A 19,117-nucleotide genomic window follows, 5' to 3' on the forward strand; every position below is an offset into this window, starting at 1 on the left:
TTTCCTTTTTTAGTATCAAATCTGGTTTCTTCATGCTATCTCCCAATCTCAATTTTATTTGAGCCGTGTCTGCCATGATTTTTTTTCCTGGAACTCTTGCTTCATCTTCTGCTTGGAGAACTGGAAGTACATGCCATGCTTTGATTTGGTGATGGAGACATACGTTGTTGGTGGTCATTTAATATAACTGCCATGTACAAATATTTATGCCTAGGATTCCAGTTAAAGAGAAATTGAAAACAGCATAATCCATGCAATCGGCCAGCTTCCGTATTCAGAGTAAGGTTCTGAGGTTTGTATTATCTGCAGTGTGGTTTCTTCCATGTATATACACTGAACTATAATCAGACATACAGATTTTAGAGTTAAGAACTGCATTAGGTACATAAAAAGAAAGCAAAAATCCCAGCCACGATACTTTAGAAACCTTATGCTAGAAATACGGAAGGATTTCACAGATAACCAAACAAATCCTTAGCTTTTAATAGTATAAAACGTAGTAAAAGCTGAAAGTTCATGCCAGTGCTTCAAAATAATTGTCTTTAATATTATTATTGATCATGTAGTAGGAGACAGCCTGAGTGATACCAGGATTTCAAGGGAATGCTTTACAGCTTAATTATGTTTCCCTTGGAGACTTAACATAATTCAATTTATTTTCCCTCGTGTTTCATCAATCATTATATGAATAGAAAGAATATCTGAGCTTCATTTCTAAGTGAATTCCTGTAGATGCAAGAACTTTTGACAATACACAGATTAGAGAGGAATGGAGAACACCTTCTGTGGAGGAATGAACCTTCAAAACCTCTAAGATGATGGTAACACTGTTCTGTATTGTTGGTAAATTTTCTGAGGACAAACTGTTGAGGCATATGGCCTCTGCAAATGGCCAGTTCTGCTACAAGAAACACACTGAAATTGGGCCAAATAATTCTTTTTAGCCAGCTATTTCTGAAAAGGTTTTATTGTGCATGGAAGATGCACATGCATTTTCTTTTTGTCTTGCAAAAAGTACTAATGAATTTAGCTTGTTTTCTGTACAATAGTTTATTACTGCCTTAATCCATGTCACAGAGTAAGTTATAGGTGGTGTTGAATCTTGCTTGGTACCCAGTAGGCTCTTCATCTCCATTTTGGAAACTGCCAAATTATTCAGGATATTTATCACCTTCTATGGCAGGCTTCCAAAGCCCCCATATGAAATGAAATAGAGATTATTTTTAGGGCAAAATGATCATCACCTGAGATTTTCTTTATATGTTGTTTACTGATATTCGCAGACATGTGTTATATAAGGGAAGTCCTGCATCAAGAAAGTGCGTGTCCTTTGCTAATACTGTTTTGGTACAAATCATTGCAAGTGGTTCTTTTACCTATCTCGGCATGCTCTTAGCAGCTGATGAGCTTTCTGTGTGCGTGGGAACTGGGAGCAGGCTGCAGGGGGGAAAGCTGTGCCAAATGGAGCCGAGGGTGCATGGGGCTGTGGGACCACGGCACTGTCACGGGGTGGTGGAGAAGTGTCATTTACATCCTCCATGCACCTACTGCGCAGTCTGGTTCGTGGTGGCAGGAGGAATTGGAGATTGTCTATTGCTAGGGGGTTAGATGAAGGAGCTTTTTAAAAAAATATCAAATAAGTCCAGATCTGAGTCAGTGACTTCTAAAATGAAAGGTCTGCTCTATTACCGTTAATGGGCAGGCTTTCATAATTCTTTGCTATTAGAGCACTAACTCCCTCTTTTCAAAGCCTTCCTGAACCTCTCATTGTCCAGCATTTGTATCCCTCACTTTAATGAGTGCTAAATAAGAATTATATAAGTATTCCAATAATTCTCACTGGACAGTTAATTAAGCATCACTGACTCTAAGGAGCAGTCAGCTATTACCTCCTTTTACAGACAAGTGCTTCCACAGACACAAAGGGAAGAGGTCAATTTAAAAAAAAATGATGTGTGGATTAGTAATCTTTCTCTATAATAAATGACCTAGCTAACAAGCTGGAACAGTGAAATAAAAACTCACCTTTTTTTTTTTTTTTTTTTTTTTTTTTTGTCCCCTCATTTTTCCGATCCAATCTCTTGTGTTCCTTCAACCTTCTTTTAGAAAGACAATTAATTCCCCTTAACTTTTTTGAGCCTGAATATTTTGAACTAAAGCACTCCAAATTTTTTGCTTCCCTCAGAAAACTGCATGGAGCACGGCCCTGCCCAATTCTTCATTGCACATTCTTTTTTAACAGCTTCTGTTTTTTCTCATATTTGATGGATCCTACCAAAAACTTCAACTAGAGTGAGTGCAGAGGACCATAATACCAGTCTTACACACGGGGTATTTTATTAAGTCCAGCAGTTAAAAATGTACAAAGTTCCTTGTAATAATCCATTCATTCTGTTCTCGCCTGATTCTTGGAGTAAGCCTGCACAATTATTCAAATCCCAGCTTTTAGCTACAGCATACACCTCGCCATGGGGCTATGCCTCTGTAATCTTGCTTTGGTCTTGCATGTCAAATGGAATTAACTCCCATAAGAAATGTATGCGAAGACAACCCAAAGTGTCTAATCCTACTGCTGTCTTAAATTTCTGAAACTCAGACCTGTCATCTTTTTCTATAGCTTTGTTGAAGTTCTCACTTATGCTTCAGTCCATCCAAAGATGAAGTTTAGGGAAATTTGCATTTTTATATATTTTTTTCAGTTGTGCACTCCTGTGGCCTTTTCACATATTCCCTTTGTGGAATTATTTTTTTTCGAACCCAAGTCCTATTTTCTACTCAGTGGAACGCCTGATGGAGGTGGATCTGCTTGCTTTTAGCTGCCAGTATACAAATTTAAACATACAGAGCATTACGCTACTTGATGATGCTCATGCCACATGGGTGTGTGGAAATAATGATATCATTATGACTATACCTTAACAGCTCAGCCTAGCTAATCACAAAACTTAATTCTGACTTGATTAAATCTCAAATGGCGTTGCTTTCTTCATGAATAAAGTGCTTGCTGAAATTAGCTTTGCGTAGTGTAACTACACTGTTTGTGTGTTGTACTAGAAGTAGATTAGCTTTCAAAGCAGCCTTTCCAATGTGTCTGTCTTCTGCTGTTCTCTAGGGGGCATGCTTTCAAATTTCAACAAAAAAATGCCTACATTATAAATAATGAAAGGGAGAAAAAGCAAAGCATTATCAGAGAGAAACTTAATTTTCCACTTATTCAATCAAATATCAACCAGATCTGATTAGGGGTGGCCAATTTTAGATGAACCAGGCAAAATACATTTACATAGGGGGTCCAGTTTCAACATAATTTCAGTAAAAAGCAATTACAAAATTATAGTCAGATAGAAAGCTGGTTCTTCTAGGTGTCTTGGCTAAGTGAGGTTGGAAGGGTAAAACTGTAACTTATTGTAGTGGATATTTAATAAGTGGTAAGCCACAGCACTCTCCACTTGAAAGTTAATTAAGGCCGTAGAATGACCATACTTGTACAGCAAATATGTTAATGGGTTAGCCATGGCAACTGTCACAACAAAGCCCAGCAAAAAATAATGGGTTTATGCATCGTTTTTGCTGATCATTACATCTTTTAAAAAATACTGTTGTATTTTGTTTTGCTCTGGTTTGTTTTCACTATTTTGGGGAATAGTGTAGTAGCATTTAATTTAGGAATGCCTTAATGTTGTTATTAGAAACTTGAGACTGAAATACTAAGATGCAGAAAAAGATTAAAATATTTGCTTATGTACTGGCACTATATAAACGTCAATAAATAGTGCATGTGAATGAGACTTTATTTAGTATTTTTAGGCAGGCTATGTGGCTTTTAGAGAGCACAGTTCTGCTCAAAAAGCTTGAGCCATTCCTTTATATGTAGTATTTAATTTATGAGTGTAATTCCTGCATTACTTTTGTTGCTGTTGAATAAGTGAACTCAGTGGCAAACAGGCTGTCAATTGACTGCTTGACTTTAAGTTGATTAAATCTTAAATTTTCCTCCAAGAAATCTCATTCTGAGCGCGGTCAGTTCTGGTCTTCAGGGTTGATTTTGCATGCTCAGTTTCCATGAATTTTGAATGTCTTTAGCAGTCCATGTGAGAACAGGGCAGAGGAGCATTTTGGTTTGGGATTTCAGTTCCCTTACCCCCTGGCGCTGTGTAGCTCTAATTTCAAGAAGCTTGAAAAGCTTCATGTCGAAAATTACTAAAATGCTTTCTGAGATGGTCATAATAGTACTTGGTACCTCTCTCTTGTCATTAAACTGACCAGGGCAATCCTCAGAATTTGTAAATTGATACTGACCTACTGAAGTCAGGCAGTGAGAGTTTTGCTTCATTGTATCTACTAGTCTAAAAATTCAGATTACAGGCCCAACTGAGCAAGCAACAAGGAGGTTTGTCCCAAACTGTATGTATCTGGCAAGGCTTCAACTTCTGGTCTTCCGCTGATCTCCTTGCTGCTATGGTGGTGTTGGACACTGCCATGAAGTTAAAAGTAATGGGAGATGTCATTTTAAAACTTTGCTGCCATGGACTGTGGTAAAAGCACTGAGAAGCATTGCAGTCTGAGGACAGCTTAAGAAAAAGAATAACTTGTGAAGAGCTAAATGAAAACTACCTGTCAAACTGCAGTACATGGAGAAATGTGATCAGGTTGGCAAATGATGGTACCTGTAAGTAGATGGCCCATTAGGGGTAACTAAAAAACCTGGCTAATAAGAAAGGATCTTAAGGGAATATGTAATTATGAAGGATGAATTAAATGGGAGAAGAATACAAGTGTGTTTGGAGAGTAGAAATGATAGCAGGGCAGAAAGTAAAAAAGCAGTGTGTTTCAAGCAGCTGAAGAAAAAAACAGAAAAAGAATGATCGGGAGAGGTGGGGATATTTCCAGGTCATCATGTCAGTGCAAGTGAGTAAAATGAGGCCTAGCTGTTATATTCCAATAAATGAGGGTGGTGTTAGCTTTGCTCAATTAATGAGTAATACTGCATGAAGACAGAAGTTGGACCTGAGTGGCAGCATACCCACAGCTCTGTGTAGTGTATAGGATGAATGGCGATTATACACAATAAATTCCTGGCCAACAAAAAGCAGTAGTAAAAATGTGGAAATCTTACTTGAAGACCACAAAATGTTATGGGCTATAATTTCATGACTAAGTCAATACTGCCTATCCCTTCAGATCACTTTCTTCTCTGATACTGTGTCTTGGTGAAGCTGAGGTATAAACAAAAAGCAGCTGACTTGAGATTAATTTGGTCAAAGCAACTTTGATGCAGTTTCATGGGCAGAAGTGTTTGGTAAACTTGGAGTCACCATCTCGGCTGAAGACCTCTGCCCAGTGATGAGTGGGTTGCTGTGGTAAATTTTGTAGCTAGAATATGTACTTCAGCTTGCAAAACAATTACTCTGTTACCTATCAAAAAATATCCTCCAGTATGTGACTAAGCTAAGTGACTACGTTTGCACAAGTGGGGACAGAAGGCAATTTTTTGCAGCCCTTACTGTATATCAGACATAAATGTAAATGGATGAATAAAATCAAGAATTGTTGCAATCTTTGAAGTTCTTCCTTCACACCCTTTGAAAGTTTATGTCACACACTTTATAAAGGCTCAGTGTTTGGACAAATTGTTCTCTCTGTACGATATTGGGTGAAGATACCGTACAGTTCCTCCTGTGTGTGTGTGTGTCTTGTCTAACTAAAGGCTCTGTGGGGAGCATCACGTTTCTTAATATGGGCTCTGACACCAATGTCCCACTTTTGTCTGAGATCTTGAGATGCCAATGAAATACAAATAACAATTGCAGCCATGCATGAATGATTCAATGCTGATTCTTTTTTAAAAGGTGTTTTGTTTTACTGTCTAATTCAAGAGCAAAAAAAGTAGGCCATTTTAAGGAAATGATGTATGATCATGGATGTAAAAAACACCTTAGCACTGAGCTCATCACAGAAAGAGGCTTGAATATGCTCAGTACTTTCTCAAGAGGTACCCAAGGGACAGTACAGGGAGAGGAGAGACTGATATCTTAATCAAAGTTGTGTTTTGGTCTCGGATGACCTGGAGATTCTTCTGGAAGTTCAGTGTTGTAGCAATGTATAATGGGACTGTTTTGTTAATCTGAATAATTCTACATATAACTATGGATTCAGTGCTTCCACTATATTTTAAACTGAAAGATGTAAAGCCAGTGTGCCACCCTGGAAAACTTTCAAATATATCCAGTCTTCCTGAACAGTCATTTAAAAACAATCCATTACCTTGCTTTTGAAGAATTCACACTGCAGGACTAGCTTCAGGTTGTTCTGAAGGACAGAATGCATCCTGAGTAACAGCTTGAATGAGAACTACAAAACAATTTCCCTAGGGCTAATAATGTAGACAATTGAATTTTATTCTCCATAAATACGTCAAATGTCCTAGACAAGTGGTAATGCCTCTGTTGTCGTCTTTTCGCTGACTACATCCCTCTTGGACCTTACAGAAAGACCTCTGAAGAATGTGGCTAAGGAACGGAAAGATGCAGGGAGCTTGGGCAATAATATTTTTGTAATGCTATCTACCAAAAGAGAAAAACAGTTGTCTCTGCAGCTGCCACGCTCTCATGCATTCCATGCCTTCATCTCTGGCTGGCAAATTTTTAGATCAGTTTTTGTGTTGCTTTGCTGTGTGTTGAAACTTTTTCAGCAGTGTTAAGTCACCTTATTTTTCATACTTTTACCCTTCTCCTTCCTGTGTCAGCTCCAGAGCGGCAGATTTATTCTGCCCATGATCAGTTTCTGAGTCAGTTTGGATGACCTTGATTCCGGCTGCAATTTTGTGACTTTGGTGTCACTGCTTCACTTTGTGTTTCCCTTCTCACCCTTTTTCTGCCTTGCCTGTTTAAGACTGTAAGTCTCTATCTTTCCGTAGAATTTTTCCATACCAGGATATAGCCTGGGGTATTATTGTTTAATATTCTAATAAATGTGTGCGTAAGTGTGAAAGAGTATGTGTGTATCTACAGTACCAGAAATATCCTAAACCTTTTCTAGGCATGTGAGAAGTCAGTCCTTTGCTTGAAACTGCTTACATTTAGAAAGTCTGCTGCTGCAGGCCAGCATATTGTGCTGAGTCCTGGTCTTGACTGGAGAGCTCTAGCCTTGCACATAGGTTTCTCTGTGCCGTTCTTTACAAAAGCAGTTGCTGGATGTGCAGTAGTGCAGAAAAAATCTAGAAAGCAGCAAACATGTTGTTTCAATTTTGGGGGAAAAAAGCCCACCAAAACAAAACTTAAAAAAAAAACCCAACCTTTGCCCATATACCTTTATATTCTTTCACTGTTACCTACTTGTTTGCTTTTTATTCAGCTTGTTTATTTAAAAATGCTCTCACAAACGTTTGCTTTGATTCCAAGTTGGCTCATTTAGCATGACTCTCTAAAGCTCGCCTGTTGTCATGTATTGCTTTCTTGATGGTTTAAACTCTCACTGCTCCAGTATCTAAATGTATGAGCATGGTCTTAAGATGATGGTCTCACTTTCAAATGGGAGTATCAAAAACACTTAGCAATGTGCTTGCAAAGCTTGCTAAGTGATTTTAAATCCTCTGATAGAAGCTATCTATTATAATCGTGCCAAGTACTATTATTAATGTCTTCAGCCTCTCCATTCTGTTTTTGCTCAAGCCATGCCCAAGAACAATTAGCTGTTTGTTTGACCCACATTATAACATCAGTTCCCCATTATGATAACAGTGGACTAAGAAAAACACATAATCTTCAGATTTAATGGAGCAGAAGACTGCAAAGGGCCAAACCCATCTTGATAAAATGCCCTGAAGTCAGCAACTTTATGCAGAGGTGGATCTGGCACAGTGTGATTTCTATAGCTGTATCTGATTGTTACATGAAAATATAGCACTAATATCAGTGGCGTTGCAGCAGATTAGTCATAAACCACTGTTGAAGATAGCATATACTGTGGGGGAGCTCAGCATCACAATCTTTGTGGTCTTTAGGGGAGCTAAACCTGTTTGTTGGTATGCATGCAAATGAGAAACAAAGAATCTGAGGAAGAGGGAATGTATATGCATGTCTCATGTCATACTTTCATTCATCATTACAAGTGTCTATGCAGGGACTGTTGCTTTTATAAGGTCATTGGTAGTTGACCAGTATAGTGGCATATCAGTGGACAGGCACAATATCCAGGACATCATAGTACAGGATATATACTCATTTTCTGAATAGAATGGTTGGCATGATACACTGTAAATGGAATTGCCTCTTGTCTTATATAAACTGTGTTTATAGAACATAACCTGCAAATACATTGCATTCTGAGATACTATGACTTAAAATGTATAGATTGGTCCGATAAATGGTCTCACATTATCTGTTTTATGCTTCTGTTGTATGCACAACACATGCTGCTAAGAAACAAAAAGGACATGCATTTATTTTCAGGCATAGGACTTTGCAACCACTTGGGAAGAATATTCTTGATTGAGAACCAAAACATTCCATGATGCTTAACAAACCTGCAAATTGAAAAATCAACATCTGCCCTGTGTTAGCAACATAGCAGGAGAAAGACCTGCAGCCTGAAAAATTCAAAATATTCCTTAAATTATATTTCTGTGCATTTACAAAATTACTACTTTCTGAATCAAAAGTCTGAAGCTGTTTTTATATGGGAGCATATGTTGTGTCGATAGACAATATCTCAGCCTGGAGTTGTACATGAAAAGCCCTGCTGCATAACGTAATGGACAGTCCTTTGAACACGAAGCTGCATCTCAATGAATGCTCCTATAACAATATTTTAAAATAAATGATATGCATCATTAAATCACTGAAGACGACTAACTCAATTGTAGAAAACCCACAACTGCAATCACAGTTACAGTTCTTATTTGAATATTTTAGTTTTCACCTGAGCAGCCAATGGAAGCGAGTGAAGCACAGTCTGCGTTCAAACAGATGAAGGCACTCCTCTAAAAGAAACGGAGAGAAACCTGTGATTACGTAGTTACCATAATGCTGGCTGCTTGCTTAATGCCTGCATGGGATTTTTTTGCTGTTTCCCTTATTTACATATCACAGGCACGTCTTTTATAAAGTTACTTTAAATAATTTATTAGATTGATCTTTTCAAAATTCTGCTCAGGCTAGGTGTCATTAAGAAAAGTTATTTAAACTTATTTAAAGGTTTGTGCCTGAGTAGGGCGTTTACCTGCCTCACTGCTGGTATTCTAAAAATACCTCCATGTCCATACCATTATCCATTCTTCACGTCCAATTGCTCTGTTATGGTAATAGTCAGAAGCACACCATGTAGTAATTACTTACAGCTGACTTAAGAAAAGAATATTCAACTCCCCCACTGTTCCACTAGAAGGTCTTTATGCACTATTAACTCATTCCTGTTTATTAATACTCTACTGGTAATTCTAGCTGCTGCTTTTTAGGTTTGTAATAGGAGGACTATTAAAGAGCAATTATTGACCATATGGGTTAGTGAATATTTGTGGTGGTTGTTCTGTTGGGTTTTTTTTTATTCTTTAAGTTGTTTTTAAGGAGCCACATCACAATATAGTGGTGCAACTTTACATCTGCCTGGGATTAGCAGTTTTGGCAGCATTCCCCACCTAGAAAATGCAAATTCCATATTTCAGAAATATCAGCTGAAGCTGTGAAAATACAGAACAATTTAAAAAACATAAAATCACTGTGCCAGACAAAGTGAAAATCTTTGTCTTTTTTTTTTTTTTTTCCCCCAGCACTGTATGGTTTCATCTAATTTCTTGTCTGTCTGTCTTCATGTTTCTCTTTCTTTGACATTTTTTCAGGTTTTAGGTCTTGTCCTAGAATCCAAAATGGTCAAGTGTAAATTTCAAACTAATAAAACTTCTTCTAGAAAAGTGTGAATTATTGCACTTTTAAGAACTAGAAATCTGGCTTCCTTAGTAAGGTTGCCTAGTGAGAAGATTGAGGAGAGACAAAATTACAGCAATTACCTCACAAATAGCTGGGCTGAAAAAAATGGTGTCTTCCCCCTTTCCTCTCCTGCTTGCTTTTTTTTTTTTTTTTTTTTAATTTTCTTAGAAATCTAACTGCAGTTCCTGCCTTTGCCAGCAGCAATAGCTGTCACTCGTGCAGGTTTGTAGTGATGACTTCTTTTCCAACTGCTCTGCATGGGGAAGGCCAAACCAGCTCGTGGTTTTGGCATCCGTTTTCATTCATGTAAGAAAATAAGCCAACTGAAAGATGGAGAAGAAGAGGGTTGCTGTAAAAAGAGTGAGTTGGAAGGAGGATGCAAAGACTTTAGTAGGGAAAGAAGATGGAGCAGCAATGAGAAAGTATAAACTGAAGCGTGGGATGTGGTATAGGCGAAAAAGCATGAATTCTAGAAAAAAGCCAGCACATCCTGGTGGCAGAGGGCAGAACGTGAGTCTGCCATTCCAGGCCCCATTTTTTCTTTTCTCCTTGTCTCTAGAAGACGATTCTATCAATGTGAAAGAACACGGCTTTGGGAGCATTGGTGACTGCTAGTGAATTCTGTGGGACGTAAAAAACTGTTCCAAACAAAAAATATTTGGTAGGTGAATTGATTTTCAATCCAAAAGCACTGTGCTATAAGCAAATACTTTGCAAAACATGTCTCATTTCTAAATTCTCTTCTGGATTTTCTCTAACACTGTTGAAGAAAAGTAAAACTTTCAAAACGAATTACCTTTATTTGCCACTGACTCTGCTTTTTTCCAGAAATTTCTTAATTTTCATGCAGGCATGAAAGTGTGCTAACACCATACTGGAAATAATTACATAACAACAACAACAAAAAAATCTGTCCAGCTTCTGGGCTGTTAAAAGCAAAATGGAGGTTCTATTCAGTTTACACCTATCATACCAGAATGCCAAACTGTCATTCATTCTAAAAATAAACATGTTATGCATTCTTTTGTTCTATACTGCTGCCTGAGTTTTCATTAGAAAATTCATCTGTGGGGTATTACAGCAAAAGTGTTCCCTCCTTCAATAATATTGCAGGAAGGAATTTTTTTCGTAAAACCTGGTCCACTTCAGTGTGGTGCTTTGAGGTCCTGAATGTTGTAGAGACCTTTTTTCCCCAGATGGCAAAGCTAAGAGAGGAAGAATTGAAGGGATGTGTCCTTGGTAGAGAAGCATGGGACAGGTATAAGGTGGGAGGTCCTTGTTTATGGACTTCACCTCTGCCTTGCCCAAAAGAGCTGCACAACACAGGTAGGAATCTGTTGAGTGACATTAGGCAAGGGGCCTGAAGGTATAAAAAGGTGACATTGATTTGACTGCTTAGAAATATGGGCTGGTTAATTTTCTTTATGTGCCTGGCATCTTCGCCATGCTGCTGATTTTTTTTTTTTTTTTTTCTTCTATGGTTTGTTATTTAAAATCTTTGTTCAGGTGGAGGTGCCATTTCAAGTTTGAAATAAATGAATAACTGGGAATCTGGAGTGAGATGGCCCTTGATGCACTGCAGGGCTGCAGTGGGTCTCCGAGTACGGGCTGCATGCAAAATTTACATTAGATTGATGTCAGAGCCATCAGGAGGCTGCCGCAGCTGCTGGGCTTCACAACTTAGCATTGAACGTCAGAGATTTGTAAGGAAAGGCCTTACCTCTGTACCCCAAAAAAGAGAGCTGAGTTTGTATCAGTTAAATGGCTTGATTCTCTCATCTCTGATTTAAACCTGCCCCCAAATAGTCAATTATCTTTTAGCAAGAGAATGTTGATAAATGTTATTTTTACGACTTAAAAGTACAGGTTAAAACTGACTATGCTGCTGGTATGTAACTTCTTCAATCTGGTAAATTAGTAGAGCATGATATTCTTTGAGAAGCTGGAGCGTAGGAGCAATCCCTGAACATGCTTAAAGAAAAATGTTGTGTGATTCAGCTCTTCTTGCTGTTGCAGGGAAGCGATTAGAGGTGCACCACTTTTGTCAGTTCATCTCCTTAAGTCATAATATATTATTTACTACAAGTATTTCATTTCTTAAGCCTGTCTTCTTTTTTTTCCTTTAAGATACCACTAACTATTTGATCCTGAGGGCTTATTTTTTATTACGATTATTATTATGTACAGGTATGTGGGGAGGGAAGGATTTTGGGCTAAAGCAAAACCCAAGCTTTTTAACATATGGAGTGTCAGTGTTTTCATGTTGTTGTGGTGCTTTTTACACCTCATGTTGATGGTGGTGTGATTGTGGTTGGTTCAAGTGCATCTGGGGTACCCTGTAGCCTTGCTTTTCAGGGGCTTTCTGACTCTCTTACAATTTGTTTCTCCCTTTTCTGGTGTAACCAAGCACGAACTGTCAGTGTGAAATGTAAACTGATATGCCATCTGTATGTTAAATGATTATCTCTCACCTTAAAAACCCAGTGTTAGCCAGGCTTGTCATGCTGCACATCCCCCTTTCCCACGGCCACCATGCTGTCCCTGCCTGTCTCTCTCACACATGTGTACACACACACACCACACACACACACACACGGGTGTGCACACCTTTGGGATACAGCTTTTTTTTTCTTGTGGGCACCATGCAGCCCCAGTGAAGGCTGTGGAGTGCTCTGGGTTTGTTTGCACTTGGTGAGCACCTGAATGCTATGACTCGGAGCACAAGCGGCTCCTCCTTTCCTGCCTGAAGGAAGGCTTGTGAATGAGCAGCAGGAGATGAAAACTGCCCAAACAGCTACAGTATATTCTTTTAATCCTTTTTTAGATACCTGTAGAAAGTAGTTATACATATTCCACTGGAAAGGGGTTTTAGTGTGAGTTACAGTATATTAAAAAAAAAAAAAAAAAACCACTAAAAAAATAATGGAATGTTTCACCTTCTGATTGAGCTCACACATCAGGAGCATGTCTGAGGGAGGAAAAGCAGCAGAGCGTATTTCCCACATGCAAGAGGAAACCTGAGTGACTGGGGCAGGTTGGGAGAATTTGGTAGCACTGCTGCTGCAGAGCCGCAGACTTTGTGTTGCTGGAGGTATGACTGCAGGTGTTACATCAGCTACTTAAATTGCAGATGCACAATGACTTTTCATGCAGTAGCACACTTACAGGAATGAGGATAATATCAGACCTATTGGATAAATCGAGAATTTCATTTTCTATGGCTAAAGCTGTTGCAAAAGGAAGTGGCCGGTTGAGATGCTAATTTTCCCATCCCACATCTAGCAGTTTTTTTTCTGTTTGGGCAGTGCTGCTTTGCCCTCTTGCTGTCTGACACAGTGCTTGTTCTTGTTCCTCATGTGGTCAGGGGGGATGAGAGTGAGCAGCACGGGGTCTGCTGAAGGAAAAACAGAGGAGACAGTCACTTCAAACTGGGACATATGGTGGTTCTACTGTGGCGCTTGTGGAACCTGTTAGCTAAACTGCTTTAGACATCTTGAATTAATTTGACAGGATTTGAAAGTTAACATGTTTTGTTAAAAGAAAAGAAGAAATCTTATCACAAATCAGCCTCTTTTTTATTTTAAATAAAAGTAAAATTTGTGATAAGACCTGCTTTTCTTTTTTTTTTAAAAAAAAAAAAACACCAAACCAACCCCCAAAACTTACTACCAGTAAACTAACTGAAATATTAACATTAAACATTGTTTAGGTTAACCAAATTATCTTAACAGAGGGCAGGTGCATTCTTGACATAGCTGGTGTTGCAGGGTAGATTCTTCCATTTGTCAGATGTTTAGAAGAAACCTTTCATTTAAAAGGAAAGGAAGTCTTAGTAGAAGTGACTTGTAAGGGCTAAAATAAAAAAAAATAAATAAACAAATTAGGGAAGTGTAAACTTGCTGTACGTTTGGCAATCTGAGAGCAAAACTGTCATGACTTTGTTTAGTTCCCAAAAGGGTAATCAGAGTATGTTTGATTAAAAGAATTGAACTGTCTCATCACCTGAGCTAGACATGAAAAGTTATAAAGAATGTTAAATGAAGGTGTAGCAATATGACATATCCCCATTTTTTTTCTCTTTTTGCCCCTCTCTCACCAGACTGCTGATGAGAACAGAAGAAGGAACAGATGGTGGCACCATCCTGTCTCAGCACCAAATATTGCCCTGAAGTACATGGTGCCAAAACACGTCCCCATGCGGATAAGCAGATAGTGCTCCTGCAAAGCGTAAGTGTCCACTGTTACATTCCTTTGCAAAGAAACCCCACAACAACAAATAAGCCCCCTATGTCTGTCTTAACTGGAATTTTCAGGAATTTTTTTCCTAAATGTTGTTTTGAGATCAGAGAGAAATGACTGCTTTATAATTTGCTATGGTCATTCAAGATCTACACTTCCTTCTCTGTCTGCCATTCCACCCTTTTGTCCTTCCTTGCATTGACTGAAACATTTTGGTTTCATTTTTTAGAAGTTCTGATAAATCTTTCGTAATAGATTTTAGTTCTGCAGCTTAACGATATTGAATCTTTCCTAAGATTTATTGTCAGTTTCACTTGACCCTGGGGGTCAGAACTTAGTGTTTGATGGAATTTGTTGCAGAATCAGGGAATGCTGTGAAAGTTGCTATTTTTGGTTTCTGTTTTGCTGTATCTAGAATCAATAGATTTTAAAAAATGAAGTGATAGGAACTGTTTTCTTGGTTGTTAAAAATATGATGTGTGTGTTTCATGAACTTTGGTTTCTGGACAAGCTGATTTGTACTATTTCTGATAAAAATATGCAAAGACATCCAAGGTTTTTGACTTTTAGAATTTTAATTTCCTTAAACCCAAAATTACCGTCTCCCAGTGAAGGTGTAGATTGCCACACTGGGAGTTTAAGCTCTTGGTTATCAGCTTGCTTTTCATAGTTACTTTTCAGACCCTGTTGGAAGGGTCTATAAACGTTTGAGCCTTTCTGGAAACACTGCTCTGCACAATCATACGTGTTTGCAAAGAGGGCAATTGCTGTATTGGAGCTGGTGTGGACCAAACATTTACGAGATAGCACTGGTGTTGGCCCGTGTCCTTTTTGTAAAATACAGACTGGGTTGTTGGCTTCCTTCTGCAAGCTCCTGTTGCACACAGTGACGTACTTTGGCTGTCTTACCACTCTAGCTAACTGGAAGAGGCAGCCCCATAGCAGTGAGTGGAAAAGGTGCAGTCTAGCAAATGGTATTTCATCCAAATGGGGCCAAAAAGAATTAAGTTCAGCAAAGAAAACAAGTTTCATCAGTTAAGGCAATAGAGCACAGTCCTGTAGCCAGTCAATAATGCTCAATTGACAGCCAGTCAATATTTGTACTGGATTAACTTTTCAAGGAATGTGGAGATTTTGGGTTTTTTTATGTAAACACTGTAAATAGGTTGGGACAGTAAAGTACGTTTACAAATACCACATGTCAGATTAGATTAGAATCACTTCCAGGGAACAGGATTTTTTCCTACCACGAAAGAGACGTTTACATCTTGTGAAATGAACACAGATATAAATTTTTTTGTTTGTCAAATATATTCAAAAATGTAGCTGGGCAGATCTCATGGCAATGCTGCACAGAACGCTTCAAAGGACAACTTCTGTCTGAGGCCAGATTCACTCATCTATATGCACTGCTCCCAAGCTTTGCCAGGCAGAGCTGTAGTTTAGATGGCATTGTGGCTGCAACTTGATTAGCATGCATGCTGTATGAATTGATTTAAATTTTCAGATTAATGTAACAGGAAAAGCTATTAAGAAATATGCTCAGTGTTTATGGTACTTGTTCCTTGCTGAAGGATTAAGCAATATGCATAGAGAGGACTGAAATGAGACCAAAATGTGCTTGTTTCTAACATCTGTAGCACTGGAACACTAGGCTCCATCTATTTGTTTACAAGTCTTGCAGCTTTTCAGTGGCAAGCCTAGCACCCACTCTAACCAATTAAAAAAAAAAAATAATAATAATTTACTATTTGCGAAACTGGAATCAAACTGTACAAATGTTTCAAGAATAAAGTACAGTTATTTACAGTGGCGCTTTTTTTCCAAGATGTCCACGGTTTTCCTGACTTGCTTCTATATTATAAGAGGCTTGAATAATTTAAAGATTGAAGTATCAGAGGGTGTTTTGGCCTGTCCTGCCTGTCTCCAGGCATGGAAATGAGGGCGGGCAGAAGCTGGCAATGTCCAGGTCAGCAAAATAGTCCAAGCGAATCTGGTTTCATATCCATGAAACACAGGCATAGAATTAGTGAAATCCACACAGGTAACACACCACTAAGAACCCCTCTTGCTGGAAGGTAGATAAAAGGAATAGCAATAAAACGCAGTTATTTCTCCTGCTTCCCCCCCCCCCCCCCCCCCCCCCCTTACAAAAGGTAATTAGGCCATAAACAGAGGTCTGACAACTAATTTTATCTGCAGCAAAATTAATATCATAAGCAACAGATAATTTTAGCTGAGCAAAATTAAAAAATATATATTTTAATGACATTTAAAAACCACAAAATCTAATTTTTTTCCTGCAGAACTTCTCATACCTAGCTATTCTGATATCTGTGGAGATGCTCACTCATTTAGTGAATAAATGTTTTACTTCTGTATACTTCCTGCCTCAACAGCAGGCCTTGCTGGTCTCAGCCTGTGGTACAAAGTTGCTTTTCATTTCCTCTCTCTTGTACTCTGGTTCCTTTCAAAGAAGAAATGATCTGAGGGAAAAGACATTGCTTTTCTTACCTCTAAATTTTCATTGACATTAATAGCAGTCAGGTGGCCAAATCCCTGCACACAGCTTTGGAAATTTAAGGTTTGACTTTTTTTTTTCTGGGCAGATTCTTACGTTGCTAGAGTTGTGAATCCTCTGAAAAGATATTAAATATGCAACCATACCATGTCAGCAGTGCCTAGAGAGTTTATCTACAAAATTATCATCTACCTTCCAAATCTATAACCCTAAAATATTGATTGGTTAAAAGGTAGTGGATAAAGATTAAGACAGCACAGCAGCAGATTACCCTAATCAAATAAAAAGACTATTAACAGAGCTGCTCACAGTTCTAAAGATGTTGGTTTGAAATACAGATGTCTTAACCGAAGTGCTATGTCTCATTTTTTGAATGCATTTTTGAATGCATTTAAATAAATTACCAAATAGAAAGAAAGCAGAGAAAAACTCCACACATTTCAGACAGTAAATTTTCCATTTATAATAAAATTATTTTATGCATTTCAGTAAATAGTTGAAACTTTTAAAGATTTCATTGGATATTGAGAAGTCAAACACTGGATTCTCAGCTTAGAGAGCTCCTTAGACACATGCATGATTTTAAACCTGTGATTGTGTGTGCATACATCGTGAGCGTGTGTGATGAAAAAATAGGGACTGGATAACTGCTTGAGGGCAAAGCATGGTACCAAAGCCAGTACTTCTGCTTAAAGAGAGCTCGTTTTCAAACTGTGTTTTATGGTTTGGGAACAGTGTTTCTAGATGATGATTTTGGATAGCAAAAATTAAGGCAGTATTTACCAAAACCCAGGTCTTACTAGTTGGTTGGGGCCAAAGCAGTCAGGTTATTGGGTGCAGGGGTCTGCACAGGTATGGAGTGTCTCACATGCAGTGGACGTGGTCTGCTCATATCCAGCATCGCGGATCAAATCCCCAGACCCTTAGTTTGATTTGGAGCCCCAGGATCCATTAGAAGATTGTCCCTCCTTAAAACCAGCACAGGTTCAACTGATTTGAATTTGTCACAAACATTTTATTTAGCATTGAAGGCCATATCCTTATTAACGTTCAGTAAGAGTAAGCTACTGGGAATACTACTTGGATAAGAGCGACATTTGTCACTAATGCTTTTAACATATAGTGGGAATTTTTATCCAGCCAAAGGCTGTGTGTGAGTGTTTATCCTCTTGAAAGAATTTCCCATTGAGTGACAGCTAAGCACGGATTGAGCTAATAACCCATGCCCTAGGTTATTGAAGTCATGGAGACAGAAAGAGAAAATAGGGTGGGTAATGTATTAATTTTCATCAGTTATGGACAATACTATTAAATTACTGACTCGTGTTGAAATAATGTGTCACAGATTAATAATGTCATTTCAACTTCCTAAACTTTCCTACCTAAAATTTTTGATTTAAAAAGAAAAGATTTAAAATGTGTGAAGGCGGCTTTGGTGATATGACTAATTGGTATGGAGGTCTTTTGTTTTGTTTTTGTTTTAAATTGCACCTAATTTTAAGTTGCAGTGTAAATGTGGTTTTAAAAGTTTTTAACAGTGATGTAGATAAATTTGGAATTAAAATTGAGATCTGAAATGTTGTGTTGCTCCACTTTTAAAAATAAGTTCCCTTCTGATTTGCAATTAAAATGTCTAGAATTTGCATAAAATGTGTGAAATTAGAGATAATTGAAATACAGTAGCTATAAATATGTCTACTCCATTTGAAAAATAAATAAAATGTCCACTAAAAGGGTGTGAAAGCCGTACCCCCTTCTCTTATTTCTCACATTTGGATCTCTGGCATTTTTCACACTTTTATAGCTAATTTTTATTGCAAAACAATATGTTACATTTGTAGCAGTTGTGGGAATGCAGAATAGCCCCTGGCAGCTCTGTAAAAAAATGGAATGTTAGGAACACATTTAGAAGAATACAGCTTTCAATTTCATCCACAGCATTGATGTCGCGGAATCATATTAAGTGTGATCTAACAAAAAAAAAAAAAAAAAAGCTATGAAAAATACTTTGAATAAGTATATTCATTCTATCCTGGTTTTTATGTTTTCATAACATAACAAGTTGTCATGATATAGTGTGTTTTCAGGGAACACGGTGAGAATCAAAACTTAGGTTAGCACCGTTCCTTGCTATGTGTCTCAAGTGCCACCGCTGCTGCTCGATCCATGGCTTTGCGCTTCTGTGACAGTATGAGTAAACAGGCCCGGTTAGACCGTGCTGCGTGCTGCAGCACGAGTGTTGGGGGGCTGGGAAGGGGGACCATCAGAGGAGCATTTCCCATTCCTGTAGTGGAGAAGGACCGCCAGGCTTGTACATCCGCACAGGGAAGGTTTCACTTGCTTTTGCACCCTGAGAGCCAGTGCTATTTTGCACTTCGGTTGATGCCTGTTTCCAAATACTTGGTGAGAGTTACTGTCCATCAGCCAGCAGGCA

General features: G+C 38.3%; 1 long non-coding RNA gene across 1 annotated transcript in view; it reads left to right on the forward strand.

The window, feature by feature from the left end:
* Positions 1-19,117, forward strand: part of LOC121096238 — a 321,096-nt gene that overhangs the window by 204,635 nt on the left and 97,344 nt on the right. The window contains exon 2 of the long non-coding RNA XR_005830409.1: positions 14,023-14,150. This is a non-coding gene — a long non-coding RNA (uncharacterized LOC121096238). The remainder of the gene's footprint in view (positions 1-14,022; positions 14,151-19,117) is intronic.

This window comes from Falco naumanni, chromosome 12 (genome assembly GCF_017639655.2).
Source record: "Falco naumanni isolate bFalNau1 chromosome 12, bFalNau1.pat, whole genome shotgun sequence".
Classification (NCBI taxonomy): domain Eukaryota; kingdom Metazoa; phylum Chordata; class Aves; order Falconiformes; family Falconidae; genus Falco; species Falco naumanni.